At 41.7% G+C, this 27,928-nt stretch overlaps 1 long non-coding RNA gene across 1 annotated transcript; it reads left to right on the forward strand.

The window, feature by feature from the left end:
• LOC118501958 lies at window positions 1-24,727 on the forward strand. The gene is made up of 4 exons (XR_004904618.1): window positions 1-11; window positions 7,863-7,867; window positions 11,464-11,474; window positions 24,541-24,727. It is a non-coding gene; the product is annotated as an uncharacterized LOC118501958 (long non-coding RNA).
• Window positions 24,728-27,928: the final 3,201 nt, after the last annotated feature.

The raw sequence follows: 27,928 nt of genomic DNA on the forward strand, positions 1-27,928 counted from the left end.
CTGGAAAAGAGGTCTGCAATTACTTACTGGGCAAACACATAAACGAAGAGTAGAAGGAAATTGCAAAAGCCAAAGACCATACATCCAGTTCAACAAATAATTTTTTTTAAAGATTTTTATTTATTTTTAGAGAGGGAATGGAGGGAGAGAGAGAGAGAGAGAGAGAGAGAGAGAGAGAGAGAGAGAGAGAGAGAGAGGGAGAGAGAAACATCAATGTGCAGTTGCTGGGGGTCATGGCCTGCAACCCAGGCATGTACCCTGACTGGGAATCAAACCTGCGACACTTTGGTTCGCAGCCTGCCCTCAATCCACTGAGCTATGCCAGCCAGGGCTACAAATAATTTTTCAATGTATTTTACAAGATGTTAGCAGCAATCTTTTATTAAAATTAAAATGAAATATTATGTGTGATGTCAATATGTAAACTGGATGAAACTACTAAATGAGACCCTCAAAACATTTAAATCTACTTTGTCCATGTCCAAACCTGTAGAGAACTTTTATCAGTTTGTTTGAGTCAAACTGATGGCATTGCCAGAAAACTAGATCTCAAATACGTTCTGGAGGACTACAGCTTTGCAGGTTTTTGATTGATTGTTTTTTAAGATTTTATTTACTTTTAAAGACAGGGGAAGGGAGAGAGAAAGAGGGAGAGAAACATCAATCTGTTGCTTCTCACATGTACCCCAGCTGGCCAGGGACTTCGCTTGCAAAGGAGACATGTGCCCTGACAAGGAATCGAACCAGAGACCTTTGGTTTGAAGGCTGGTGTTCAATCCACTGAGCTACACCAGCCAGGGCATACAGTTGGGAGAAAATAAGGCAGAAATTGGATTACAGAATAGTTAAGATAATGTGCACCGTGGAAGGTGGTTTGCTGAGGTATCTGGAGAGGAGGCATTTCAAAGGTGTGTTAACAAATAGAAAAACAAAAACAATAGACAAGGATTGCTTAAGGCAAAGATAACCTTTTACTTAGGGTAATTATAGACCTGAGGCGTGACTGTCCACCCTGACCTGATCAGTTAGGACTTTATGATCAGGTCACCCTCCCTGGTTACTTTTCAGTCCACACTTCCTTATTTGTGACCTTGAGGTACCTTAGTCCAATTACTGAAATTTATAGTTGAGAAAAAAAGGAGAGCCAGAATTGTCTGTTACTTGCTCACATGTCCATTATAAAATACAGCAAGTAGCTCTCTGGGTGGCTCAGCAGGTTGGAGCTGTGGACCCCTACACCAAAAGGCCGTGGGGTTGATTCTTGTCAGCACGCAGACCTAGGCTGCAGATTGGATCTTCCTGGTTGGTGTTTCTGACATTGATGTTTCTCTCTCTCTCTCTCTGTCTCTCTCTCCCTTCCTCTCTCTCAAATCAACTAAAAAAAAAAAAAAAAAATCCTTGGGTGAGGATTTTTTAAAAGTGCCGCAAGTATTTCTACCAGCACTATCTCACATTATCCTATGTTGCACACTTGGGATGAGGAAAGGGTTTAACCTCATGGAAGCTGAGCTTTACCATGCATCAGTAGTGTCTTCTAGAAATACACCCGGTATTACTGGAACTGTGCAGCCTTCTTTCAATTCTATTCTTTTAATCAAATCATGGGTCCCCCTTTTGAAAAACTATTTATTTACTTATTATTGTGGACAAAAAGAGGCAATACACAAAACTTGGCAAGTTCAGGGTGGGCCTGCACGGCAGCCTTACAAACTCAGAAACCTAAAGTAACCAATCTTTACCTTAGGTGAGCCTGTCTGTTGTCGTTTTGCATCTGTGATTAAATACCTTTGGAATAGCAAGGTAACTTCCCTTTCTCCAAATCCCCCCCCCCCCCCCCCACCGGGGCACAACAACCCACACCAGCAGAGACCACAATTCCCTCACTGTTATTGTTACAGTGCTAATTGCCGACTGTTAGCTATCTCGTACCTACCTATGTAAAAGAAGTATGTGCCTATCATTTTACTCTTTTTGAAAAAAGATTTTTATTTATTTTCAGAGAGGGGAAAGGGGGGAGAAAGAGGGAGAGAACCATCAACACGTGGTTGCCTCTTGCGCTCCCCCTACTGGGGACCCGCTTGGATTCCTGGTCAGGGGACTTGCCTGGGTCTCAGACCAACCACCCCCTCCTCCTGTTGGGGGCGTGCCAGAGGCAACACTCCGTTCTTTCTCTTTCTCCCGTCATTATCCTCTCTCAAAAAAATAAGTGAAATCTTAAAAAAAAAAAAAATAAAGCAATTTTAGAGACTATCTCCTAGCCAAAAAAGGCTTCTGAAGCTAATTAATGCCAACACCCCACTCCTCTCAGCAACTCTGAAACCACAAAGTCTGTCTTTGAAATGCAAATACCTGGTCTCCAAGACCTCTTTTTTTCTTTTAAATCTTATTTATTTACCTTTTTGTTCCTTAGAGAGAGGGGAAGGGAGGGAGAAAGAAAGGGAGAGAGACATCAATGTGTGAGAGAAACATCCATCAGTTGCGTCCCACAAGCCCCCAACCCAGGCATGTGTCCTGACTGGGAATCCAGGGGCCACCATTTGGTTAACAGGCGTTCAATCCACAGAGCCACACCAGCCAAGGCTCCAAGAACTCTTATATGGACCATCTTTTAAAATGCAAATTTTTGGAAGGTAAATCTTATCAAATGGGTTGAAACACCATAGCCATTTCTGAACAAATCAATGTAATTTAGCTACTGTTAAATTTGATAAAAGTTATTCAATATCTAGAAATTTTAAAATAATAATAAATGCTGAAACACTGATTGCTAGAGAAGAGCTGCAATGAAGGTCTTGTTAATAAATGTCTTTGTTGGAAGTGTGTTTCTTGAACCTGAGTGTATTTGCCCTTAGAGGAGCCATTCCCGGTCAGGGCACATGCCTGGATTGCAGGCCAGAACCCAGTTGGGGGTATGTCAGAGGCAACCCATCAATGTTTCTCTCCTTCTCTTTCTCTCCCTCTCCCCTCTCTAAAAATAAATAAAATCTTTTTTTAAAAAGTCAATTTACTGGCTTATTTTTGGTTATCATTGGAAATTGAGGTTTCTAAAAGTGAAATTCAAATGAAGTTGGAAGGCAGTTGTATGGTTCTGGTACTAGTAGGCGTGAGATGGACATACTTTTGAGGGAAAAGGAAGAAAGTGAGTTGTTCCAAAGATCATTTCTGAATGGGTAAGAAGGTTGTGAAAATATAAAAGTTGTAAAAAGGTTTGTAGAAGGTTGTGAAGGTTATAGAATTCTGTGAAAGTTGTCCGTTTGTGAAGAAAAATCCCCAGCCATGCTTCATTCCGCAGACTGAGGATTTCCTTTGCTCCCACCACTCATTCACACCCGCTGAAAGTCTCCACAGGTCTTCCTGCTTGCATTTAGTACCCTTCCTCCCCTTTTCAGTCTTCTTAAGTATTATCAAAAGCAATGAGAAAATCTTGCATCTTCTCGACCTAAATCAGTAGCTCAGACTGCGTGTATGGTCTTTGTGACGTGTTCATCTGTGTATTAAACATGTGGTATAGTTCTGCCTCCAGATGGTGTTACAGGGTGTAATATTTTATTGGCTCTTAAAGAGATTAAACACTTATATAGATTAAGCAGGACTTGTGGTCTGGACAAGTTTATTGATAACAAAACTGGTTTAAATCCTGGCTGGTGTGGCTCTGTGAATTGAGTATAGGCCTATGAACCAAAGGGTTTCTGGTTAGATTCCCAGTCAGGGCACATACCTGGGTTGTGTGCCAGGTCCCCAGCAGGGGCTTGTGAGAGGCAATCGTACATTGATGTTTCTCTCCCTCTCTTCCTTCCTCTCTCTCTGAAAATAAATAAATAAACCTTTAAAAAAACGATTTAAGTTTGCTGCCTTTTATTTTTATTTTTAAAAAACATTTTATTTATTTACTTTTAGAAAGAGAGGATGAAGGAAGAAAGGAGAGAGAGAAACATCAATGTGTGAGATATTAAACGAATGCTTGCCTCTCTCATGCCCCCACAGCAGACCTTGGCCCCAGCACCCCAGGCAAGTGTCCTGACTGTGAATTGAATTGGCAACCTTTCGCTTTGTAGGCTGGCACACCATCCACTGAACCACACCAGCTAGGGTATTTGATGTTTTTTTTATTGATTGGTTTAAATATTTATTTATTTATAAGAGGGGAAGGGAGGGAGAAAGAGACAGAGAAACATCAATGTGCGATTGCCTCTTGCACTCCCTGTACTGAGGACCCAGCCTGCAACCCAGGCATGTACCCTTGCTGGGAATCGAACCAGCAATCCCTTGGTTTGCAGGCCAGCACTCAATCCACTGAGCCACACGAACCAGAGCAAGTTGGATGCCTTTTAAAGTTATTACCCTAAAATGTGTTTATTTTACCCAGATTTACAAAAAAGATTTATGTTATGGTCATTTTGGGCAACTTTGTTTGACAAGCTTCCCAAAGTTTAAATTTTAAGAGACCTTTTAAAAAAGATTTTATTATTTATTTTTAGAGAGAGGGTCAGGGGGGAAGAAAGAGATGGAGAGGAGCATCAGTGTATGAGAGATTGCATGCCCCCAACTGGGGACCTGGCCTGCAACCCAGGCTTGTGCCCTAACTGGAAATCAAACCAGCAACCTTTTGGTTCTAAAGCCAGCACTCAATCCACTGAGCCACACCAGCCAGGGCTTAAGAGGCTTTTTAAACTGAGAACTGCTTTTGAGTTGTTCCAATGGGCCCTGGAATACTTCAAGGATTTATTCTCTCTCCTGATAAAAGGAGTTTTAAATTTAACTAGTCCTATTTGAGATTCTTGAAGTTACATGGAAAGCCTTTGCCAAAATAATAATAATAATAATAATAATAATAATAATAATAAACATCTATAGTGTATCTGTATACCTCTTTGCTTTCACCTGGGAGGATTATAAATTTACTTGGACAGTAATATCCCAGCTATATACGAAGAGTTCTACTTATGTCTTAGATACTAGAAGCTGATTTAAATTATTTAAAATTTCCTAGAGATTCCACTCTAATCCAATATGTGAATGCTCTAGGAAATTACTAAACTCCCAAAAGGACAGGTTCTGATTCTGTTTACCCCACAGGTAAAATCCTTTATCTGGCATCTCAAGATGGGCTAAACTAACCCTGAAAGATTCAGAGAAATCCTATTTTTTCCTCTTCCAAGAAAGCAGCTTAGAGGATTCCTGAGTTTGACTGATTCCAAAATTTTATTGATGGCCCAGCCCCTATATGTCTTATTAAAATCAAATTGACCTGACCACCTTCTTGTTCCTAGAAATGGTTTATAGGAAACTCCTTGATAATGCTGATTTAATTCGGCTTACAGATGGATCTTTAAAAGATAAACAAGAATGTTATGGAGCTGGATATGCAATAACTTCCACGGTGGCCATAACCGAAAGAACTTACTTACCTGAATCCTAATTAATTTTATTTTTTCATTTCCAGCAACGTTTCCTAATTTCAGAGAAGGAGCTTCGTTTGTAGTTTTGAGTTTACAGGGCCCAGTCTGCCCTGTCACGCTGAGACCTTGTTGCATTTTTGGCTGCTGTTGCATTTCACTGGTGAGCTGGGCCCTGCAGGGTCCCCTCCTGGCTTCCACTGAGTCAGGGACTGGGGGTTCTCTTATTTCAGGGTTGTCAAAAGCTAGTGAAGAAACTTCCCCAAGGCCTGGCTTCAAGCCCTGAGCCTGCCTCTAGACTGCAGTACTTTTTGTCCCCTAAGTGCCTGGCCACCTCCCTTGCATCTTATCGGTATCCTTGAAGACTTGAGGCTTCAGTCTTCCTCGTGGCTTTGTGTTTCTGTTTAGTTCAGGGTCACAGAAATGATAATCCCATTTTGAGCTCAGTACTATCATTTTGGTTTCTTTGTATGTTTAGTTTAATCTATCCCTGGTATGTATTTAGAGCATAGGGAGTGTCCAAAGAGTAAATTCACAGAGCCGTTTTGCCTCAAAGCATTTCAGAAAACAGTTCTGAATGCATAATGCGCAATGAACTGACAGGGCCCTGTGATGCTACAGGAATGAGTGAGGAAGGGCTCCTGCTCTCATAGGTGAGAATGCGTTGAAAGCAGGTAACTTGGTAACCCTACCATGAGACAGATTGAAAACTGCTCTATTGGAAATGATTAGTAGAGAGGGGAGCCTGGAAGAAGCAAGGCCTTGTGAGAGAGGGGGCAAGGAAGGCTTTTCAGTGGTAGTGGCTTTGAAATGGGCTCTTCGGAGATGCAGTGGCGGGCGCTCATGGTTGTTTGGGAGCACCATCTTTGGAGCTGGAGCACAGGCTGCCGTGGTGGAGTGTGGAGGACGTCCTAAAGGAAGAGGCTGGCGGTTAGTGCGCATGCAGCCTGTGGAGTTCACAAAGCCTTAACTCCGACCCCGCCTCTGCCACTGGCAAGAGGTGTGAGCCTGGACAATTCATCATCTGTCTGAGCTCTAGTTTCATCAATAGAAAGGAAATATATCTGCTTCATAGTCTTGTGAGGAAAATTGGTGGTTATATATATATCATAGTAAACTCTTAAAGAGTGGTGATCGTGACTCTTATTAGTGAGACAGGTTAGTAAACCAGGACAAGTAGAATGGGGAAATATTCTACTTGAGATAGATAAATTGCCAGGCCGTTTAGGGCAATCTAGTACCTAGCAAAATCCTATCTTCCCTAACCAAGGACACTGAAAGTAAATGGCTTATGCTTCTCTCACCTGAGATTAAACACCTTAATCGCCCTACTGAGGGAGACAGATAACAGAAATCCAATTAGTGGCATTTGTGCCAACCACTCACAAGGACAGATGAAGTCAGGGGAATAAATCTCATTTTGGTGCATCAGCATAAAGCTGATGAATGTTCTATTGAGACTTGCAAGCAGGGAAGCAGTGTGCAGTGGCAGCTCCTCCTGGGCCCATGCGCCCTGCCCCCAACCTGTCTCCAAAGCCCCCTTTTCTCTGACTTTGCAGTGAGCTGACAGCAGCCCTTCCACGGCTGACTTCTTTCCTGTAACGTTTTTAGGGCCAAAGCAGAGCACCATGTAGGCCTCTCCTGTTGCTCTTCCACCCAAAGCCCTTCCTTTGTTTCACTGTCCCCAGCTCTAATAAATATACCCTCAAAATCACCTGTCCTGCGTTGAGAGATCTTTCCTGCGTGAAGTTGAGAACCCACACACTACCAGCCAGCTCGAAGCAGACCCGTTCCAGGCTCAGTCCCTTTCCCGTGACATTAGGGTTATGGAGGGCCTTGAATGTCAAGGTATGAACTTTTAAAACCTCAGTTGAATTGTAATTTACATAAGATAACAAACTAGGCAGTTTTTACTGATCCTACCACTCACTGATCCTACTTCTGCTCTCTGGAGCAGCTTCTGGAATATTACCCAGACTGTGATAGCCTTTGTAGTAGGCAGAGTAATGGCTCCTTGAAGATGTCCACTTTTAATTCCAGGAACCTGTAAGTATGTTAGGTTGCGTGGCAAAGGGGAATTAAAGCTGCAGGTGCAATGAAGGTTGCTCATGAAGTGAACTGGGTATGACGACATATCTGAGGTTATCTGGTAAACCTGATGTAATCAAAAGAGTCCTCAGGAGTGAAGAGGAGGGCAGAAGAGGGAATGTCAGAGAGAGTGTGAGAAGGACTCCTTGACATTGATGGGTTTTGAAGATGGAGGGGCCATGAGCCAAGGAATGTGAGCTGCTTCCAGAAACCGAGAATGACAGGACTTGGATTGCTGCTGGGGCCTCCAGGAAAACAACCTTGCCAACACCTTCATTTTAGCCTAGTGAGGCCCACTTAGGACTTCGGATCTGTGGTGCTATATGGTAGTAAAAGTGTGTTGTTTTAAGTCACTAAGTTTGTGGTAATTTGTTATAGCAGAAGTGGAGAACTACAGCCTTGAATAAATGCTTGTTGACTAACTGAATTAATGAACCAAGGATAAGTCTACTACCTTCTTCTATAATTCTTTTAATTTTGGAGGAGAAAAAAGTTAGTTTGGGTCATGCTATCTTCTTGTAAGATACATCTTTTTCTTTTTTTTTAAGTTTATTGATTTTAGAGAGAGAGAGAAAGGGAGAAAGAGAGACATCAATTTGTTGTTCTCCTTACCTATGCATGCATTGGTTGATTCTTGTATGTGCCCTGACTGGGGATCAAAGCTGCAATGGTGGCATGCTAGGGCTGCACTCTAAACATCTGAGCCACCCAGGCAGGGCTCACATTGTTTTTAATGCTTTTTTTAAAAAAAGATTTTATTTATTTATTTTTAGAGAGGGAAGAGAGAGAGAGAGACAGAGACAGAGACATCAATGTGTGGTTTCTGGGAGCCATGGCCTGCAACCTAGGCATGTGCCCTGACTGGGAATTGAACCAGCGATGCCTGGTTCACAGCCCACGCTCAATCCACTGAGCTATGCCAGCCAGGGCTTTTAATGCTTTTTTAAAAAAGATTTTATTCATTTATTTTCAGAGAGGGAAGGGAGGGAGAAAGAGAGAGAGAGAAACATCAATGTGTGGTTGCTGGGGTCCGTGGCCTGCAACCCAGGCATGTGCCCTGACTGGGAATCGAACCTGCGATGCTTTGGTTTGCAGCCTGCGCTCAATCCACTGAGCTACACCAGCCAGGGCTAAAATGCTTTTTAAGGTTTATTTATTTACTTTTTAGAAAGAGGGGAAGGGAAGGAGAAAGAGAGGGAGAGAAACATCGATGTGTAAGAGATATATCAATTGGTTGCCTCTTGCAAGCCCCAAACCAGGGATCTAGCCTGCCACCCAGGCATGTGCCCTGACTGGGAATTGAACTTGCGACACTTTGGTTTGCAGCCCGAGGTCAATCCACTGAGCTACGCCATCCAGGCGTTTTATAATATTTTAAAAAAAGCTTTTAGCCCTGGCTGTGGTGGCTTAATGGATTGGGTGTTGACCTGCGAACTGAAGGGTCCCTGGTTCCATCCCTGTCAGGGCACATTTCTGGGTTGCAGGCCAGGTCCCCAGTAGGGGGCACATGAGAGGCAACCACACATTGATGTTTCTCTCTCTCTTTCTCCCTCCCTTCCCTCTCTCTAAATAAATAAAATCTTAAAAAATAAAAGTAAAGTTCTATTAAAAAATTTTTATAATGTTTATTTATTTTTAGAGAAGGGAGGGGAGGGAGAGAAACATCTTTGGTTGTCTCTTACATGCTCCCAACCAGAGACCTGGCCCACAGCCCAGATATGTGCCCTGACCTAGAATCAAACCAGTGACTCCTTGGTTTGTGGGACGATGCCCATCCTACTGAGCCACACCAGTCAGGGCCCTTTTATAATATTTTATTTTTTAAAAAAGATTTTATTTATTTATTTTTAGAGAAGGGAAGGGAAGTTGAAAGAGAGAAAGAGAACATGAATGTGTGGTTGCCTCCCGCACACCCCCTACTTGGGACCTGGCCAGCAACCAGGCATGTACCCCGAATTGGAAACCCTTTGGTTCCCAGGCCAGCACTCAATCCACTGAGTCACACCAGCCAGGGCTAATATTTTAAAGCAAATATCGAATCAGAATATAATCAGCTCTCAGCACGGGAAGGGGCATCTTTCTCCACAAGGAGGAAATGTATGCATGTGCTCAACTCTGTGATGCTGAACCCGGGACAGCATTTTGGCACCATGTAGGAGTAGAAACATGTGGATGATGTGTTCAGTCCAGCGCCGTCCCTTCCCGAAGTCCTGGGGAGTTGAGGAGTTCCCCCTGAGCCATTTCCTTTTGGGGAAAGAAGTTTCTGGGCTGTCTTCTTCCTAGCTCCAACGAGGGGCCTGTGTCTCTCCCAGTCTCCAGTCCCAGCACTCCTGCTCCTCCCCCGCACTACCCCAGGGCATGCCTGATTACGTTCAGAGTTTAATGGCTCTCGGATGGGCCTCATTGCCCTCCCTGTAGTTTTAGGTCACATTCCAGGTATCAGCGTGCCTAGATTCAACCCGATTCTGAAGACCATAAACAGTAATTCAACATTTCTAGGGGCTTAACATCAAATTTGCTCTGCCTTTATGTCCTTGGAGCAGGGATTTTTTTCTAGGACCATCTGGCCATCTGACTCCCTAGAGCTGCTGCCAATAACACAGAGGGGAAACTCCAGCCCAGCCCTGGGAGACCAGCGTGGTTTCCTGTGATGTCTTCCACTTCGCCAGGTCAGTCAACTACAACCTGTTCCTGTGTTTCAGAGTCCTCACAGTGGAGCTGTTTGGTTCCTCCAGGACCTTAGGAGGAAAAACAGGAGGAGGAGGGAGGACTGGAGAGAGAAATGCTCTGCAAAAAAGAGAGGAAGTGATGCTGAGGGAGGAGAAAAAGGTGAACAGCAGCAGCAGCAGGAAAAATCAGGAGTGTGAGGGTGTGAGGGAGCGGCAGAAAGGCAGGGTTCTCCTTCTGACAGTATTAACTGGAGTTCCTGGTTAACCTTTTACAGTGACCTGTCAAATATGCATAAGAAAGGAAGGCAGCTGGAAGTTTGAATCGATGATAAAGTCTATAGCCATACCAGCCCCAACACGCCCATCTCCTCAGAACTGATGATAAAGCCCAGTGTTTGTATAGTCCTCTTCGGGTAGAGCCGTGGGCTAACCCACAGGTTCCTCTGCAAGTGGATCTCAGAATTCAGAGGCAGGGAGACTAGTAGAGTTGAGTGGCTTTCTCTCACTCCCCTGCCCTTGTTTGACAGAAGATCCCCTGTATCTTAGTGACTGAGATACCAACATTATCTCTGAAGATAATTCAGTTTATCTCTTTCTTTCTTGTGTTTTCCCTCCTTTTATTCTGCTTTGTGTTCTCTTTTGGCCTCCTGGACTCTGGATAAGTCATCAAACCTTTCTGAACCTTCCGCATCCATTAAATGGAAATAAGAACATTTCTTTGGCCTTTTCACTAGAATGCTGCAAAGATCAAATCAGCTCTCATTTATAAAAGTGCTGTGCATATTGTAAATTGCAACACAAATGTTAATTGTGATGGCTGTAATCTACAATGAAATAAATTGCTTTCCCCAACATACAGGCTTTCTGTTTCTCAGTATGATTATCAGAGAGGGAGCTATTAGTATGTTTTCAGAATTTCCCTATCTCCTAGGCAGCAGGGAATATTTAAGGGAACTTGGAAAACAACTGCTGGATCACTGGAATTAAGTTGGAGGCTGTATTCTCAGTGTTTTCTGTTCTATGGACAGTGATCCATGTCGCATATACACAGCTCACAGCCTGGCTCTCCCTTCATTTAGTTAAGCAGGTATTTTAGGGCCAGACCCCCCAAGAGCTATGGATTCAGGCTCTGCATATCTTTTTAGAATGAGTGTACTTGGGCCCAGGACCCCATCTGGACCCCATCTAAATACTGCGTGTGTGTGTGTGTAGGGGATGACCTTGAAAATGCTATAGAGATAAATAGTGGACTAGTAAGCAGGGCCTTCTGTGTGGTTAGAGTGAGATAACTCTAAACCAGCTGGAGGGAGGAACAGGAGAAGTGACTAAGAGAAAGAAGGGCTGATCTTTGGTAGAAATAGCCAGGCAGTGACAAAGAGGGAATGCAATATGATAAACATTCAAGAAGAGGGTTTGAGCCTGTGCTGGAAGCAAAAGTAATGAGGGAAACAGATTGTTTTAGAATCTGTATGTATCTTTTTGTACTGCTAGGAGGGACAGAGGCTTGGTGGAACTTTGGGACTATATAGAACTTTCTTGAAAAGACACACAGATAGGTTAAGGTCAGAGAGCATATGGTGACCTTCGATATGTGATTCCTTGTGCATGTGGCTGCATAACACCTAGCTCTGATTAGAAATAGTAATTAGAAGATGGCCTTCTGTTATGAGAGACTGCTTGCTCGTACGTGGAGCACCCGGGACTGTGACTGGATATCAACGATAAGCTGTTAGTGTAATGGCTTTGACAGTCTAAACTCAGTCTGCTCGAGTGTCGGGCACGGCTGCTCTTTCCCCGAGCTTTCACACAGTGCAGTTAGAAAACTGTAGGCGTCCCTTCCCAGTAAAGGATTATATGTTGCTATTGCCACTCCTCTTGAGTCTGTCCACAAAGAATGAAGAAATAGGTCAAGGCTTACCCATCAGCCCTTCTGAACTGACCTTCACTGGAGGTTCCTCTGTTGTCCACAATTGAGCTTTCTTTCCACTTTACTATAAGGAGCTAGTCTTGCCTCCATAACCACCAGAAGGAGTCAGAGAGCAGGCCTGCCTGGGTGATGCCAGGGGCAGCTCAGCTCCACAGGGGGTTATAAATCTAGACCTACCTCCCACCCCATTTCCTTCCTCTGACAGCAAATGCAGAGGTTACAGAGCATCAAGTTTGTTTCCCAGAGTGGGGAGGAGGGATATGAGGGAAGAGAGACAGTATATCGAAACACACTTCCAAAACGAAAATGATTTCTGTGGCACATGGTGCTACCTTGGGAGAGGTGATGACAGCCCCCTCCCATTTGGAGAACAGTTCCCCGCGTCGTCTGTAGGCGTGTTCACATGACACATGCTTAATCCTAGCTCCATTCTGTGCTGTGTTTGCTCCTTGTTCACATCTTAGTAAGAATGGATCTCTACATCTTTGTATCTGACTTTGACTCCCAATTGGTTGTCTAACTATGGCAGTATTTATGCTCTGAGTCGTGAAACCTCATCGTCCCAGTTCTACATGCACATGTGAACTGTAATATTGAATTGTATGAATGTTCATACCTTAAGAGAATTATTACTAAAAAGGTTGGATGTTCTTCACAATGTTTTAATGTGAAAATACTAATACATATTGCTGGAGGAAGTGATATCAATGATGCAAATTTGCCTGGAATTCATCCTGAATTCAGTTTGCCTTTCTGTGAATAAAAATTGGGTTGTGACATTTTTTGATTGGTATTTCTATATAAAGAGGTTCTTGGCTTTTTAGTGTTGTTGCTTTTCTGTTCTCACTCCTCTAAGAATCTTTGCCAACATACTGCTGACATTTGAAGAAGAGAATAGAGACAGTTTGGCTTCTTGTAAGTTTTTCTGTTTCCTTGGTGATGTAAATAATTATGAAACATATAAAAAGTTTTTAGCAAATTCAAATTTCATTTTGAAAAAGCAGGTTTGTTACCTGTGGTAAGGACTACAGGGACAATCTCAGCAAGAAATTCTCTGGTCCTCTTTAACTCACTTTAAATTAAAAAAATCTACCCTGAAACATAGAAGCTACTGAGATGACAATTCTAATGCCAATACAAAACACACACTTTCTAAGGTTCAGTAAAGCTGCCCAGATGTATGGGGGATTCACGCCTCATCTCTGAGGGCCAGAATAATTCTCTGCCATCTTCAACTTTACTAGGAGAATCCTGTCCAGTGGGCAGGTGTAGAGGTCAGGAACTTGAAAGGAAGGGTTGACTTACCGAAACTGAGTGAGGAGTTATGCAAATCCTGATTGTGGAATGTTCCAGTGCAGGGTTCACGGGAAAGAGTGAAAATATGGGACTGCTGCTCTGGAAGAGGTCTTACTTTAGTTGCGCACTCTGAGGCGTATTTTTCACTTTGGCTATTCTAAACTTTCTCATATTCTTCAAGTCTTCAATTTCTCTTTTCCTTCCTTTCCTGCCACTTCTTTTAATCTTAGCAATCATCTCATTCCCTTCCTATCTCACGGGTGGAAATAGGAGTTCTATCACTTATATTACCTGTGTGCCCTTGCTAAAGTTATTTCACTTCTCAGTGACTCTGTTTCCTTTCTATAACATGGGCGTGTCCTCGGCACAGGTGGACCCCGGATGAGCTGTGGACTCCTCTCCAGACTACCTTAATGAAATGAGTGGTAATATTTCTGCTAGTGAAGGGTCTTACCTTCAATTTCTAAAAAATGCAACATCCGTGAAGCACAATGAAGTGCAATTAAATGAGTTATGCCTGTACTTATCTTGGATTAAATGAATTAATATATAAAAATTGTTTAGGCCAGTACTGTGGTGAATGCTTTATAAATTTATTATCTCTTAGTTTTACTTAGAAGACAGAGGCTAATGACATAAACTCCATTATCCAAACTCCTCTCCACCTAAAAATAATATCTGTCACCATCCATTCCTGCCTCTGTCTCTCTGCCTCAGAGTAAAAGGCTGTCTTACATCTCAGTCTTCACTTTCCACTTGTCCTGTCTCCCCAAGAGAACTTATTACATGAATTATTTTCTTGTCACATTTTGAATTGGTTCCTTTTTCCTGGCTTCCTTTTCTCATTCTCAGACACTCGGGTCTCTCCTATTTTGAGAAGGGCTTCCATTTGACCCCACTCTCTTTAAGCTACTGTCCCATTTTTCTTCCTCCTTTCACTGCCAAATACTGTGTGCCTCCACGTCTTCATGACTCATTCTCTCGTTGTTCTTCCGCCATCTGGCTCTTCCCCCAGCCCCCACTCTCACATGGCTGTGTCTATGGTCATTATCTCCCAATTCAAAGACTTCTTTTATTCCTGTCCTCCTAACCCTCTTTGCAATGGTCAGTATTGCTGACCATCACCTGCTCTGCGGGTTCTCTCCTCTCAGTCTGTGTGCACTACTATTGTACTGCTTCTTCTCTTGCCCCGTGGCTTTCTGTCTAATGCCCTTGCAGACTCATTTCTGTTCTTTCCACTCCTCAGCAACCTCCTGAACTGTTTCGTATCTTACCCTCTGATTTCCTTTTGTCTTTCCTTGATTTTTCTCTTACCCCTATCCTTTCTCTCACATGGTTTCTGTAGGTACAGCTCCCTCATCATGCCTGCACTCACCTCTTCAGTCTCATCACGCATCACGTTTACTGTCACTCTGTGTTTTGGTCATGGTGACTATCTTCTAGTTTCTTAAAGGTGCCCTGGCCTGTCTGACATAGGCTTTTTCTTATTGGTGTTGTGTGATGGCATTTATCTTCATCTTTATTGTATTTTTTTCTATTTAAAAAATTGACCCTGGCTGGTGTAGCTCAGTGGATTGAGCGCGGGCTGCGAACCAAAGCATCACAGGTTCGATTCCCAGTCAGGGCACATGCCTGGGTTGCAGGCCAGGTCCCCAGTGGATGCTTTTCTCACACATCGGTGTTTTTCTCCCTCTTTTCTTCTGTCTCTAAAAATAAATAAATAAAAATCTTGAAGTGCTTAAAAAAAGAGAAACATCAGTCTTAGGCCCTGGTGAGCATGGCTTGGTTGCTTGGACCTAGTATGCATGGAAAGGTTCGGGGTTCAGTCCCCAGCCCCCTGGATGGGGTGTGTATGGGAGGCAACCCATAGCTGTTACCCTCTCATATGGATCTTTTTTTTCTCTCTCTCCCTTCTGCGCTCTCCAAAATCAATAAATGTATCCTCCTGTGAGGACTGAAGAAAAAAAATCAGTCTTACTTTGTATGTGCATTCATTCCTTCTTACAGCCAACAAATATCTGCTGTCTTTTTAAAAAAATTGTGGTAAAATATATACGACATAAAACTTGCCATCTTAATCATTTTGACTGTAGTTCAGTAGTGTTAAGTAAGTTTACATTGTTTTTCAGCTAATCCCCAGAACGCCTTTCACCTTGCAAAACTGAAATGCTATGCCCTTTAAACAACAACTCCCTGTTTTCCCTTCCCTCCAGCCCCTGGCAACATGTCTACTCTACAAATTTGATTACTCTAGGTACCTTATATAAGTGGAAACATAGATGAAGGATTTGTCTTTTTGTGCCTGGCTTAATTCGCTTAGCACAATATCTTCAAGGTTCATCCGTGTGGTAGCATTTGTCAGAATGTTTCTTCTTTTTTAAGGCTAAATAATATTTCATTGTACATATACAGGGTCTGGCAGAAGTAAGGCCTGCTTAAGTGTGGTTGGTAGGGTAATAATATAGGTGTGATCATTTATAGTTTTAATTTGAACATTTCATCTAAAATGCCATATGGTATGCTTGAGTGTAATCTTGTTATGTCACAGAATTGCATGCTTATGATTTTGTAATAAAAGATTTTGTAATAAAAAAGGGGCATTATTTGTGCCAAACCCTGTATTTGCTTATATTAGCAGAATTATTTCACTTATCCTTACTAAGAACATTCACAGTATAGGGTATTAGAAACCTGTATGGTCTATTGTAAAAACAATATAGATGACATATTTTTAAAAAAGATTTTGTTTTTATTTTTAGAGAGAGGGGAAGGGAGGGAAAAAGGGAGAGAAACATCAATGTGTGGTTGCCTCTGTGTGGCCCCTACTGGGGACCTGGCCTGCAACCCAGGCATGTGCCCTGACTGGGAATCGAATTGATGACTCTGGTACACAGCCTGTGCTCAATCCACTGACCTACACCAGCCAGGACAAGATGACATATTTTATATTCTTTTTTAAAGTATATTTATTGATTATGCTATTACAGTTGTCCCATTTTTCTCCTCCCTTTTATCCTCCCTGGACCCACCTCACACAGGGAAAACAAAAATTACATGAAAGACAGGCTGGCCAGTTCTGTTACATCAGTAGGTAAACAGTTATTGGGAAAAGATTTGAAAATTGTTGGAATATGTTAGCAAAACTAAAGTTTTAAATACCAACAAAGTAAGTCCAATATAAGCCAAAATGGGACACATCTGCAAAAGACTCTAAAATGAAGATGTGGTACCGAGATCCTGACAGGAGATAATTCTTTATTTTATTTTATTTATTTATTTATTTTTAGACATAGGGGAAGGGAGGGTGAAAGAGAAACATTGAGGTGTGAGAGATATATCAACCAGTTGCCTCTCCCACACACCACACTGGGGACCTGGTAGGCAACCCAGGCATATGCCCTGGCTGGGAATCGAACCAGTGACCTTTTGGTTTGCAGGTTGGCACTCAATCCACTGAGCCGCACCAGCCAGGGCAGAAATAATTCCTCTATATCCTGGCCTTGCTTGCCTAAATCTGGACTTCATTATATCTTGTTGTGGATGGCATTTTTTTCCCCCAGTATATTTTGTTGATTATGCTATTACAGTTGTCCCATTTTTTTCTCCCCTTTATCTCCTGCCCTGCACCCCCTCCCTCCATCATGCCCCCCCGACCTTAGTTCATGGCCATGGGTTGCACATATTAGTTCTTTGGCTTCTCCATTTCCTATACTGTTCTTAACCTCCCCCTGTCTATTTTGTACCTACTATTTATGCTGCTTATTCCCTGTGCCTTTTCCCCCATTCCCCCCCTCCCTCCCTGCTGACAATCCTCCATGTGATCTCCATTTCTGTGATTCTGTTCCTGTTGCAGATGTTTGCTTAGTTTGTTTTTGTGTTTCAGGTTCAGTTGTTGATAGTTGTGTGTTTCTTGTCCTTTTACTGTTCATAGTTTTGCTCTTCTTTTTCTTAGATAAGTCCTTTAACATTTCATATAATAAGGGCTTGGTGATGATGAATTCCTTTAACGACCTTATCTGGGAAGCACTTTATCTGCCCTTCCATTCTAAATGATAGCTTTGCTGGATAGCGCAATCTTGGATGTAGGTCCTTGCCTTCATGGCTTCAAATACTTCTTTCCAGCCCCTTCTTGCCTGGAAGGTTTCTTTTGAGAAATCAGCTGACGGTCTTATGGGCTCTCCTTTGTAGGTAACTGTCTCCTTTTCTCTTGTTGCTTCTAAGATTCTCTCCTTATCTTTAATCTAGGGTAATGTAATTATGGGCCTTGGTATGTGCTTCCTTGGGTCCCACTTCTTTGGGACTCTCAGAGCTTCCTGGACTTCCTGGGAGTCTACTTCCTTTGCCAGATTGGGGAAGTTCGCCTTCATCATTTCTTCAAATTAGCTTACAATTTCTTGCTCTTTCTCTTCTTTGGCACCCTATGATTCTGAGGTTGGAACGTTTAGAGTTGTCCTGGAGGTTCCTAAGCCTCTCTTTATATATATTTGAATTCTTGTTTCTTCATTCTCTTCTGGTTAAATATTTAATTTCTTCCTTCTGTCCCAGATTCCTTCCCATTCACTGTTGGTTACCTGTATATTCTGCTTTTTTCACTTTGCATAGCCTTCACTTTTTCCTCTATTTTGTGACCATACTTAACCATTTCTGTGAGCGTCCTGATTACCAGTGTTTTGAACCCTGCATCTGATAGGTTGGCTATGTCTTCATCACTTAGTTTTACTTTTGAAGTTTTGATCTGTTCTTTCATTTGGGCCATATGTTTTGTCTTGCCTCACCTGTCCTGTTATAAGGGGCGGAGCCTTGGGTATTCACCAGGGCCAGGCAACTCACTTCACTGTATTGTGGCACTATCTGTGGGGGAGGGGTCTGAGAGGGAACAAGGCTGCTTGCTGGCTCTTGGCCAGCTTTCAGTCACTTCCCCCACTACCCACAAGCAAATTGGGCCCTTCTGGTGCTGATTCCTGGGTGAGTGGGTTTGTGTACATTCTAGGACCTTGCGAGTCACTGCGATGAACTCTCCTGTGAGTCTGGGAGTTTCTCCCATTGCCACAACCCTTACAGGTTTTTATAGCCAGAGGTTTTGAGGCTTTCTTTGCCCGAGTCTGAACCCTGGGTTGTGCAGTCTGTCTCCCTCACCAGTTGTTTCTCCCAATTTATTCACATGCAAATGTGGGACCACCAGCCTCTGCCTCACCAACCTGGTCCTGCAGCCACCCTTTGCCACACATCCTATTCGCCCTGGCTGCCCATCTCCTCCCCTCCTACCAGTCTGGGTCAATATTTCTTCTTTAACTCCTTGCTTGTTGGTCTTCCACACAGTTCAATCTTCTGATAGTTCTGGTTGTTTTTTGTTTTTAAATTGGTTGTTATTCTTCTTTTGGTTGTGCGAGGAGGCGAAGAGTATCTACCTATGCCTCCACCTTAGCTGGAAGCCTGGGCACCATCTTTTAAGAGTACTAAACAGGGATTGGGCGGGGGGAGAAAAAAAAAGTACTAAACGAAGCTAATAAGAGTGGTAGGAATATACAGAAACTATGATGTATTAAAGAAAGATTGAAATAACTGGGAATTTTTTATGCTTCTACAGGTATCTGAGTTATTCATTTTATTACTAAAAAACAAAACCTGTGCCGTGGTCAAGTAGCTCATTTGGTTAGAGCATCATCTCATATGCCAAGGGTGCAGGTTGGATCCCCAATCAGGGCACATACAAGAATCAGCCAATGAATGCATAAATAAGTGGAACAACAAATTAATGTTTTTTTCTCTTTCCCTTTCTCTCTAAAAAAAGAAATCAATGAAATAGTTTTTTTTTTTAAAAAAAAGAAGCCACAGTACTTTGTAACAAATTGATTGTCAAAAACAAATGACAAGAAACAATTAACGATAACGGAGGTTTCCCATGGAAGTGCTATCAAAATGGTGGCATTATTGCCCATTTAAGAGAATACAGTAGTAGTTGGTGTGTGGGTTGAAAGAATGTATAATTAATTTGAATTTGGAAATACTGAATTTTGGATGTGTACAGGTAACTCTGCCTTAGATAAACCTTCCCTTTGTTATGAGTTGGTGATGAAACTAGAAGAATATAAAGCAACCACTGGAAGAGACTGGGAAGGGAGCATCTAAAACACTGTTATATAAGTGAAAGGAAGTGTGAGTTTTGAGGGTATTTTTATTCTAAGGCATATAGATATACACAGGTTTAACCTCTTCTAAGTATCATCATTTTACTTCAATAATGTCTACAGTTCAGCATTTTAAATATGTTAAGAGGAAAAAAAAACTCCTGAAATGAAAGCAGGAGATAAGGTAACAATTTGTACCAACAGATGGGCAATAGTCATCAAGGAGTCTAAAAGAGATCTGCAGTGTAAGAATCTGTTAGTGCGCCTCTAGCACTGTCTAGGGGAGAAAGAGAAGAGTGGAGAAAAAAAGATTCAAGAATCTGTTGCATTGGAGAGAGAACAGGATGCTGGTTAGAATACAATCTTTGTCAATAAGTAATAGTCATATTTATAGAGTGCTTCCTATTTACCAAGGACTGTGACAGGTATTCTCAATATTTTTATCTCTGAATCAGCATGATAATCCCCAAACTAAGTATGATGGGCCTCAATTTATAGTTCAAGGTACTGAGCCTCAAAAAATTTAAATCCTGTTCAGGGTCAAAGTACAATAAATGCAAGTTTACCTGGGTGGGTCTGACTTTAAGGCCTGGGCTGTTTCCACTTTATCCAATAGACCCCAAACCTATTTGGGCATCAGTTTGCCTGGAGCATATGTTAAAACGCATTTTCCAGTGACAACCTGAGAACCAAAGTGTTGCCAGTTGGATTCCGAGTCAGGGCACATCCCTGGGTTGTGCGCCAGGTCCCCAGTAGGGGGCATGTGAGAGGCAACCAACATTGATGTTTCTGTCCCTCTCTTTCTCCCTCCCTTCTCCTCTGTCTAAAAATAAGTAAATAAAATCTTTAAAAACCCCACATTTTCCAGCTCCTACTCAACATTGTCTCAGAAGATGGTAAAATTAGTATAGCATTTTTCTCTCAGCGTTGTTGTTAAGATTTCAAACAGTAGGGTATATTGAAGTGTTTCATAAACTTTAAATTTAACATAGATATGGTTTAATGGCCATAATGGTTTATTATATGATCATCTTATTCCTTTCTTTTATTTATATTATTTAATTAATTAATTTATTGTTACATTTTGTGGTAACATTTGTTAGTAACATTATATAATTTTCAGGTGTACATTGTAATTTAATATCTGCATACACTATAGCATATACAGATACACTATATACCTACACGAGATTCCATTTGTTGTTGTTGTTCATTTGATCCCCTTTTACACATTTTGCCTTTCTTGTTCACCACCTTCTCCTCTGGTAACTACCAATCTGTTGTCTGCAGGGAAGGTTGTTTTTATTTTGTTTGTTCATTTCTTTTTTGTTTTATATTCTACATGTAAGTGAAGTCACATGGTTTTTGTCTTTTTTCATCTGACTTATTTCACTTAGCATAATACCCTCACAGTTCATCGATGTTGTCATAAGTGGCAATATTTCATTGTTTTATGCCTGAGTGTGTGCAGGTATATGTATACATCTTCTTTATCCAGTCATCCCACAATGGACACTTGGGTTGCTTGCATATCTTGGCTATTGTAGATAATGCTGCAATGAATATAGGGGTGCATATATCTTTTCAAATTAGTGTTTTTGTGTTCTTTGAATAAATAACCAAAAGTTTAGACTGATAAGAAAAGATACTACATTTGATGTTAGCCAAAAGTCTGAGAAGCCATATGGATAAATACCCAGAAGTTTAATACCTTTCTTTTAATTTTTTACTCAGGAAATAATTTTCTGAAAATTAATTAGGCTCATCAAGTACCTTGAAGCCTGAAAAGGGAGACTGAAATTATGTTTCAGCTTGGTAGTATCCATTTTATAAATCAAGGAACATTTTATTTCTAATTCCCCAATCTCAATAATTTCTTTATGAACTAAAATCACAAAGTTTTTTTAAAAATGATTTTATTTATTTTTAGAGAGAGGGGAAGGGAGGAAGAGAGGGAAACATCTATGTGTAGGAGCAAAATGGATGTGTGAGAGATACATCAATCAGTTGCCTCTAGCTCACTCCCAGCTAGAGACCTGACCTGGAACCCAGGCATATCCCCTAACTCGGTATGGAAACAGTGACCTTTCATAGGCTGGCACTCAATTCACTGAGTCACACCAATCAGGGCATGAAATAAAATTTTGAAATCAGCAAAATTGAGGAATGAAGTTCAAAGCAGAAGAGGTATAAATTATTTTAATTAGGGACTTCACTGGAGTAGAATGTTAAGTTTTTATTTGGAGGTTGATCTGTGAATAGTACAAAATTAACTTGCTTTGATGTGAGACCACCTTTTTTCTCGGTTGCAATATACCATAGCTAGTATTAGCTTGAGCCAGAAAATGTAACAGGGCCATATCTATGGCCCCTTTAAAAACCTCCTGCCTCCTGTTCCTTCCTCCCCTGCCCCCCCATCCCTAACAAGAGTGGTGTTTTCGTTTTGATTAGAGAATCAGGAGTTTTAAATAATTAAGTCAGTCAACTGTCGAGGAGCGATATCTCAAATGCTTTTTCCAGTCGTAAGTTCACCAGAAAGGTCTGATCTTCTGCCCCAAGAGAAATTCTAGGTATTAACTACTCCCAAGTGGGGTTTGAAGTTGTACGTAGATTAGCATTGTTTTCCACTGACCAGGAAAGACTGGTAGTTTACTAATAAGCAAATACCCTTGCTATTTTTTTGCAATGTTCCCAAAGGCACTCAGCAGGCACTTACTAAATACATTCTCCAAGAAAGGTTAAGCAGTTTCCCCAAGACCACACAGATGGAAAAAGTAAGGAGGAGGTGACTAAAAGTGCCTGTTATATCCAGTTACACTCCCATAATTACTCAAACCGCTTTATTCTGAGTCCGAGGACCGGCTTTCAAAGGGACACGAAAGGAATGCCCCGGAGGTGAGAGCCAGGAAATCAGGAGAGAGAGGTGCTTTTCCCGGCATGCTCTGCAGCACACCGAGGGGCGCCAGACGTATCCCGGCGTGCATCGGGGAGCGCCCAAGGGCGATGGTTCCCGGTTCCTGGAGGGGCACGCGAAGTTAAACCGGTAGGTGTGAGCTTTCTTGGTTTTAAGACCTTGCTTTTTCGTTTTTCCTTTATGAGTACAACCCCCTAACGGCAGAAAAGGAGGCCCTCTAACTGTCCTCCCTTTCCGCGTGCGAATGACTTTCGGCGCCGCTTCGAGCACAGTGCCAGGTGATTAGCGGTTAGGGGCAGGACTGAGCTGCACGTGACTAAAGCTGGCAGCCAATGAGTAGCCGGGTGGTTCAGCAGCGCGAGGATTCCCGGACCCGTGAGCGGAGCGGGACGGCGCGTGGGTCCGCTCCGATCGGCCCGGCAGGTACGCGCAGGCGCCTTGGTTGCCACGCGTTCCGTCCATCCCCACGCGCCGGTGGCGTGTACTTTGCGCGAGGTGTTAAAGAGTCAGTTTGGGTGTATTTTGTGGGAGTGGGGAAGGAGAAGGTTGAGGGGGGCAAAGTCATCACGTGGACGCCACAGCCAATCGCGGGCTGAGGTGCACCCACAGCTTTCCCCGGCGCCCCGGAGTGCGACGTGTTCAGTGAGGTTCAGCTCAGCCCTGACGGCTGGAGCTTTTTTTCGAAGCGCCTATGCAGCTTGTAAAATCTGGCCACGGGTTTTCGCGGTCTTCAGCACCGCTGTGAGCACGGACGACAAGTTCTCATCAAAATGGCTGCTGGAAAGAGTCGCCGAGCAAGGGGAGCGCTGGGGCCGCGTGAAGGTCACATGATGAGGTTGGCAGCGCGTGCTGCTGGCGCGGGGAAGGGGGAGGATGGGAGAGGGGAAGGCGTAGTCAGTCACGTGCCGTCGACTGCGCCGTCCTGTGCCTTTTCTGTGGTTTTGCAGCGACCAGATTGTCTCCTTTTACTCCTCCCACATGAAAGCGTGTCAAGCCTCGCGGAGAACCTGTATGGTGTGGTGGAATGAACCGACGTCTGGGAGTTAGAGGCCTGGGGTTTATCTAAGCCTTGGCTACTTTTGTAATTAACAAGTCATGTTGCCACTCTTGGCTTTCATTTTCTCCTTTATATTTTAGCTGTGTATAGATTATTTTTTAAGGTCCTTCATATGGTGTATTACCTCTGCCTTACCCCAATGTTATGCAGGTAACAAAGGAATTAACAGTGAGCAAACTATTCACAATTATGAGACAGTTCCATCTTTTCACAGCAATTCCTTATCCCAACATTGTTACAATGTGTGGGAAATCTGGTGGTGGTAATTTGTTATAATATTCTAGCACATTTATCCATATTTATCAATAGCATTTGTATTCTATACTTGCCCCTTTTCTTATGTGAAAACTATTCTTTTAGACGTTTAGTCCCTGTATATTTCCTGGGAAGAAGAAATCGAGGTTAGTATTGTTATACCTGGAGATGAGGGAACACAAGTAATTAGAAGGGACTTGCTAAGGCTTCTCCACTTGGTGGGCCAGTTCTTGTAAAACAGTTGAGGCTCCCTGCCACCAGCCTTTGGTACTCTTCTACCAGCTACAGCCCTTCACTTGACCAGAGGTCAAGGTCTTTAGTGAAATGAAAGAAGCATACATTATGTATTTTTCATATCACTCTTTAGGGTTTATGCTACCCTTTGGTGTATCTTAAAGGGCTTTTGAATTTTGTGGGAGCACGATCTGGGAAACACTTATTGAGCAATTGTAATAATAGTTTTTTACTTTTGAGCAATTAATATAGTTACTATCTTTCTAGTATAGTACCTTATAGTCTTAATTCTCTAGTTCTCATACAAAACCTACAAGGTAAGTACTATTATCTCCACTTACTGCTGAGGGAAATAGCAAAAGAGAGATTAAGTAATTTGCATAAGGTCATCTGGCTGATATTTTATGGAATTCCAACCTGAATTCCTTTTGAAACTGACAAAATATTCTCAAGTTCATTTGGAGGAACAAACCTGTAAAGTAGGAACATTTTTGAAGAGAAGTGAGGTGGGGAGGGAATTAACTAGTGAATATACCTAAAGGTGTGATAGTAGTAGTCTGGGTCGAACGTGGCCAGTAAATTTAGAAATATATTAGGCTGTCTTGTACTAAAACGTGGCTTTCATAGTGGTTGAGAAAACTTCAAAGTTATGTGGGCAATTTTTTTTCATGTAAATTATTTTTACTAACTTGTAAGGGAAATTGAACATTTTCTATTTGTATTCGATTTATTACTTTTTTTTAAACAAGATTTTATTTATTCATTTTAGGAAAGGGGAAGAGAGGGAGAGAGAGGAGAAACCTCCGTGTGTGGTTGCCTCTCATTTGCCCCTTATGGGATTTGGCCCACACCCAGGCATGTGCCCTGACTGGGAATAGAACCAGCAACCCTTTGGTTTGCAGATTGGCACTCAGTCCACTGACCTACACCAGCCAGGGCTAGATTTATTTACTTTTAATTTTTATGAAACAATCGACTAACCAACCATTTGGGGAAAAAAAGAATTGTACCTGAAAATGTAAATAAAATGAAATCCAGGTGAATTAGATATTTAAATATAAAATGTAAAGTCAGAAAATTACTACTTTGAAAAATGGATAGTTTTCCAATTTTGTACTAGGATGAGTTGTTCTAAGCCTGACTGCAAAGGCAGAATCCATAAAAGCAAAGATTGATAGAATTATTGCATAAAACAACCTTTAGTTGGCAAAAACACTATAAAGTTAAAAAACAAATTTATTCATTTAGTATTCATTTAACATATTTACTGAGTACTTACTATGTGCCAGGCAGTTTTTCAGGTATGGGGAATACAATGATGAGCAAAGCCAGGCAAATAGTGTGTGTGGGGGGGAATCTTGTACCATGCATTGTTTCCTAGGTTAATGACCTTAATGTCACTTGGATGGGCAAAAGACATGAATAGGTAGGTCACATACACAGGGACATAAAAATGACCAATAAAGTTAAAAATATATCATTTTCAATTATAAACAACACAAAATAACTTCCCACACAGTCTAAATGGCAGATTGGCTTTTATGTATAATATATTAATATCTGGTATTGGCATAGGAGTGGGGAAATTGATACATCATACACTGTTGTTGGTGGATATTTACATGAACATCCTTAATGGAGGAGGGCATTTTGACTATACTTATTGAAAGTATTAAAAATCTGTATGTCCTTTGACTCAGCAGTGCCTTATCTGTGTTAAGGCACTAATTCATAGGCTTGCAAACATTTTCTTTTAAGAGTTGTCTTGCAGTATTTTTATAATAACAAAACTGAAAAAACAGGTATTGTATAATAGGAGATTAGTTAAGTAAATATAGTGCCTTCATAAAAGGTAATACCTTATAGCTTATAGACATGATACAGATTTCTACTAATGACTTGGAAAGCATATCTATTTTCTAAGTGTGAAGAGTAGTTTACAAAATTAGTGTAACATGATCACATTTTTGTAGGAAGATACTTATATGTGTTAATTTAAATAGCTGTCTGAAATGTCATCCAAGGTAATCTGGTGCCCTGACTGGTGTGCTCAGTTGATGGAGCATTGTCCCACAAAAGGAAAGGTTGCTGGTTGACTCCCTATCGGTGCATATACTTGCATTGTGGCCCAACTCCTTGTTGGGCTTGTGCGAGAGGCAACTGATTGATGTTTCTCTCATACATCATTGTTTCTGTCCCTCTCTTTCTCCCTCCCTTCCATTCTCTTTGGGAAAAGAAATTTTAAAGAAAGTTAACTATGAAGTCTGGAATGGTATATATAAAATTTGAACTACCAGTGATTTTATTTGAGTGGTAGGATTTTTGTATGAATTAATTTTTTAATATTTTGGATGAATTTAATTAAAGAAAATAAACTTTTAGAACTGTAACATTTATAGAAAATTGCAGAAAATGCTGTAGAGTTTCCATGTACCCAACACCTAGTTTCCCTATTAATAATATGTTATGTTAGCATGGTACATATTATAAATTAAGTAATCAATAAATGCTGATACATTACATAATTCAATCATATTTATTTGTATTTTAAATAATATTTATTAAAGATTTTATTTCTCTTTAGAGAGAGGGAAAGGGAGAGAGAAAGAGATGGAGAAAAACATCAGTGTGTGATTGCCTCTCACATGCCCCCCACTGGGGCCCCAGCCCACAACCCAAGGCATGTGCCCTGACTGGGAATTGAACAGTGACCCTTTGGTTTGCAAGCCAGCACTCAGTCTACTCAGCCACACCAGCCAGGGCTATTCTATTAAAATAATTTTTAAAATATTTTATTTATTTATTTATTTTAGAGAGAGGGAAAGGGAGGGAGAAAGAGCGGGAGAAAAACCTTGATGTGTGGTTCCCTGTCATGTGTCTTCTAATGGGGACCTGGCCCATAACCCAGGCATGTGCCCTGACTGGAATCAAACTGGCAATCCTTTGGTTTGTAGGCTGGCGCTCAATCCACTGAGCCACACCAGCCTGGACAGATTATTACTATTATTTTTAAAAGTGTTTATTTGAGCCAAACTGACAACATATGTCACTATCTCAAATGCTCTGGAAAATGACAGATTTGCCCCTCCCTCCCTCCTTCCCTCCCTCCTTCCCTCCCTCCCTCCCTCCCTCCCTCCCTTCCTTCCTTCCTCCCTCTTCCTTCCTTCCTTCCTTCCTTCCTTCCTTCCTTCCTTCCTTCCTGCCTTCTTTCTTCCTTCTGGTGTATACCTTAATGAATATATTTCTTTAAAGTAATTTATAATTATGCTATTATGTTGTCCCAATTCCCCCCCACCTTTGCCCACTCTGCTTGGTACCCCTCTTCCCTCCAGCTGTTCCCTCCCCTTAGTTCATGTTCATGGGTGGTGCATGGGAAATATTTGGCTTCTCCATTCTCTATACTATTCTTAACATTCCTCTATTTTTTACCTACCAATTAGGCTTCTTAATTCCTATATCTTTTCCTCCATTCTCCCCTTCTACCCCTCCCCACTGATAACCCTCCAACTGATATCCATATCTATGATTCTGTTCCTATTTTGGTTATATGCTTAGTTTGTTTTGGTTTTTTTAGATTCAATTGTTGATAGCCTGTTGAGTTTGTTGTCATTTTACTATTCATAGTTTTTGATCTTTTTATTAAATAAATCTCTTTAATATTTGAGAAGGGGTCAAAGTAATTTTTGAAGGTAGAATTTGCTGATTGATTAGTTGTGGGCATTAAGAGGAGGAGAGGAATCAAAGATAAGTGCAAGTTCTTAGCTAGAGCAACTGGTGTCATGTAAACAGAGATGGAAACTGGAAAGGAGCTAGTCTGGGGTTTAAAATGAAGATGTTTAGTTGGATATGTTGAGTTTGTGATCCTCACTAGATAGTCCGGGAATAACCATTGAGTTGGGAGTTGACTGATCAAGTCTGGACCCCAGAGTCAAAGTCAGGGCTGCGAATTGTATTTGGGATGTCA

This window comes from Phyllostomus discolor, chromosome 1, assembly GCF_004126475.2.
Source record: "Phyllostomus discolor isolate MPI-MPIP mPhyDis1 chromosome 1, mPhyDis1.pri.v3, whole genome shotgun sequence".
Classification (NCBI taxonomy): domain Eukaryota; kingdom Metazoa; phylum Chordata; class Mammalia; order Chiroptera; family Phyllostomidae; genus Phyllostomus; species Phyllostomus discolor.